This window comes from Hakea prostrata, chromosome 2, assembly GCF_041222555.1.
Source record: "Hakea prostrata isolate BN-2017 chromosome 2, UWA_Hpros_2, whole genome shotgun sequence".
In the NCBI taxonomy this organism is placed as follows: Eukaryota; Viridiplantae; Streptophyta; class Magnoliopsida; order Proteales; family Proteaceae; genus Hakea; species Hakea prostrata.
Genome location: NC_142601.1, coordinates 46,773,717 through 46,777,355, shown reverse-complemented (window position 1 = coordinate 46,777,355; position 3,639 = coordinate 46,773,717).

The following is a 3,639-nucleotide window of genomic DNA, read 5'->3' as shown; positions in this document are numbered from 1 at the left end:
TCGTGACATGCATTGCTTGTTGTTCTCCCAACCATGGACTTACAGAGAGCATCTAATGTTTCTTCAACCATGGGAGATTGCAGTTCCTGCTAAATTAGTGGTTTTCAAAGTGGGCACAATTTGGGTGCAAACCATGGATCTTGATTGGATGTTTTTTGACAAGGAGATTATGTATTTATTGTTCTAAAAAAATTGGACATATCTTGAAGCTGGAATGTCCTTCGGATGACTCAAACTACCCAGCGGTGCCCGCAGCTAGAATTCTTATCCCTTTGGACAAGGATCTGCCAACGGTAATTAAACTAGACCTCCCTGATAAGTCCACCATTTCTGTTCAAGAGGGGTATGAGCATCGGCCTTCAGTAGTTTGCGTCTCTTGTAATCGGATTGGGCATAGCCAAATGGATTGTTCGTTTATGAGAAATCCCGTTGTGGCCTCTGCTCTTTCCAAACTTTTCGCAGAGCCTCCTCACTCCCCTAACATTGCTATACCACCTGTTAGAAAGGGTCTGTTGAAGGATATGGTCTCTTTCTATGATGAATTTCTAATCAAGAATTTTAGAGCTGAAGTGTTGAATCTAGCAATGATTATATCCCTGAAGCGTGATGTGGAGCTAGTTCGCAGCTTCCTCTATATGGCTTTTCTATTCAATATAATGATACCTTAGTATAGAGAAGCTACTGATACAAAACCTTTTTGCCTGCTCATCCCTTACAAGCAAAGAGAGATCAAACACTTCCGCCTGCCCGCGTTTGAAGACATTCGCTTCAATATAAGGCATATTTCATCCTCTATTTCGAGTTATATCTCTGATCAAGTTTCTTCGGAATCCTGTGAAGATACAGCAGAACCAATGCAAACATCCTATGTTGAACCTAAGCCAATGTTCCAAATCAAGCAAGAGCACAGTGACCTTCCCAAAGAACGACCTGTGACTACTGATCTCAATTACTAGGAGGGTGGCGAAAATCAATCTTCTAATCATGCCGAGGAAGAGACTTTTTCAAACTTACTTACAGATGTCAAAGGTAAGAACATTATATTTACCTTGCCTGGTTTTGTTCCTTCAATGACTGTTAAGAGTAGGGGTGTCAATTTTCAACCCAAACCGTTAAAACCGGACCGAACCGGCCCGACCGATCCTTAATGGGCTATAATTGGGCTGAGGGTCCTCAGCCCGAACGGTCTCGTGTGCGGCCCCGTTAGCCCGTTAGTCTTTTACATAAATAAAATTAAAATATTAAATGTAATTAATTTTTTTTTTGTATTGTTCAAATGTAATTAATGATCCATGAATTTCGGTGTTTGAAACGTTGAGACTCGAGTTTGAGTAGTTGAGAGTTTAGTGTTAACACGTTTAACGGTTTAAGTTTTAAGTTTTAACTTTTTAAATTTCAAATTTCATTTAGTTTTATTATTTTAAAATTTAAAAGTTTTAATTGATAACTCTTAACTCTTAATCTTAATCGTTAACTTTTTAATTTTCAAATTTCATTTAGTTTTATTATTTTAAAATTTAAAAGTCTTAATTGATAACTCTTAACTCTTAATCTTAATCGTTAACGCTGTTTCACCATTCACACATGATAGAAAAATCTAAATTCTTTATTTTTTGAGGGTGGAGGGTGGTTTGGATCAAGCTAATGCCATCACTTATCGTTGGATCTACTTGGAGTCTTCATCCTCTATCTTTTGTAGTTTTGTGTGTGAGAAACTAGGATTTGGAGTTGAGGAAAAAATAAAAATAAATTTCAATATTGATTTTTAATTTAGTCCAAACCGTTAGTCAACCCGAACCCAAACCGCACCAAACCGAAACCGCACCGAAACCGTTATCTTTTAAATGGGCTGGTTTGGGCTGGGGTTTTTTCAGCCCAAAACCGCTCCAAACCGCACCGTTGACACCCCTAGTTAAGAGGAAAATATTAGTACAGTTGGAAGCGGATACTGCAGCAATGGAAGATGTTGCCTCTTCTCCTTGGAAGAAGCTTAGAGTTTATGAGTATAGAACCAATCTGCCTGAGGCTGAGATGGCTGGCCGTCAAAAGCCACCCTTCTCACCATGACAACCTTGTATCTTAATTGTCGGGGACTGGGTCAGCCTGCGACAAGATCGGAGCTCAAATCCCTCATCTTGCAACATCGACCCAACCTTTTGTTTATATGTGAAGTCAAGTTGAGACGTCTGAAACCCAAGAGTCTATGTAAATATTGGGGTTTCAATGGTGTGTCTTACTCCCCCCCAGTTGGGAAGGCAGGAGGTCTTTTGTTGTTTTGGGATGATCAACTATCGGTGGATATAGTGTGGTCTTCGAAGTGGTGTATCCATGTAGTAATCTCCAATCGAATATCAAGATGGATGCAGTCTTTTGTGTACTTGAGTTCTACACCTCATATACAACACCAGCAATGAAATACCTTGTCTCAACTAGGATCCTTTGTTAATCTACCCTGGGCGATATGGGGTGACTGGAATGCATCTCTCTATTTAAGTGACAGGAAAGGAAGTCGTCCTCTATCTACATCCGACGTGAGGCCGTTTCAATCTTTTGTCAATGGTCAGCGTTTGATCCCTGATCGAACATGTGGTCCAATGTTCATGTGGTCAAATCAGAGGAAGAACTTGGCAAGAGTAGAAGGCATCCTAGATCGAGTGGTGAGTAACAATGATTGGCTTATGTTATTCCCAGCTACACAAGTGATGCATATTAAGGTAGCATGTTCGGATCACGTAGCACTCTTGCTCAGTACTGAGCCTCTGCAAAGAGGTTACAAAAGGCCATTCAAATTTGAAAGCTTTTGGGTATCCAAGGACACTTATCCGGCAATGGCGAATGCAGCTTGGGCTCAGAATATTAGAGGCTCACCCTCATTTAAGCCTGCAGAAAAACTTCTTTCCCTGCAACATACTCTAACACACTGGAATTGCTCTTATGTTCAGAAGTTGGAAATCACAGAAAAGAGAACGCGTGAGGCCTTAACCAATCATGCGAAGGTACCCTATGACATGAGACAGGAGGACTGGTATGCTGAGGAAAGTAGACTGCTTGCTCTTCTCAAGAAAGTTACTCATCAGATATGTGATAAGTGGTACCAGAAGTCAAGGATCAATTGGTTGAATCTTGGGGATCGTAACACTTAGTTCTTTCATCTTTCTACCATCAAGCGAAGGGCGAGGAACCAAATTAAATCGCTCTCTCATAATGGTCTGCACCTAACGGATCAGCAACATATCGCTTTGGCGTTCTCTCAACATTTTAAGAACATATTTTTTTCGGGTTTGCTTTGTCATAATGGAGATTACTTTCAAGTCACTAAGGACCGTCTACCGGAGGAGCGCAAATCCTAGTTAATACAGCCTTTTTCAGAACAAGAAATTCATCAAGCGATTTTTGGCGCAAACGGCTTGAAGACACCAGGTCCTGATGGATTCCCTGGAATCTTTTATCAACAGTCTTGGAATGAAGTTAAACACGATGTGATAGCTATGGTGGATGCATTTTTTTCCACAGTGTCTTTCCAACATAATGGATTTGTAAAAGGCAGGCACATTCAGGATAATGTTCTTCTTGCTCATGAACTCATCCACAAAATTCACCTACACTGGAAGCGAAAGAAGGGGCTAATGGCAGTAAAGT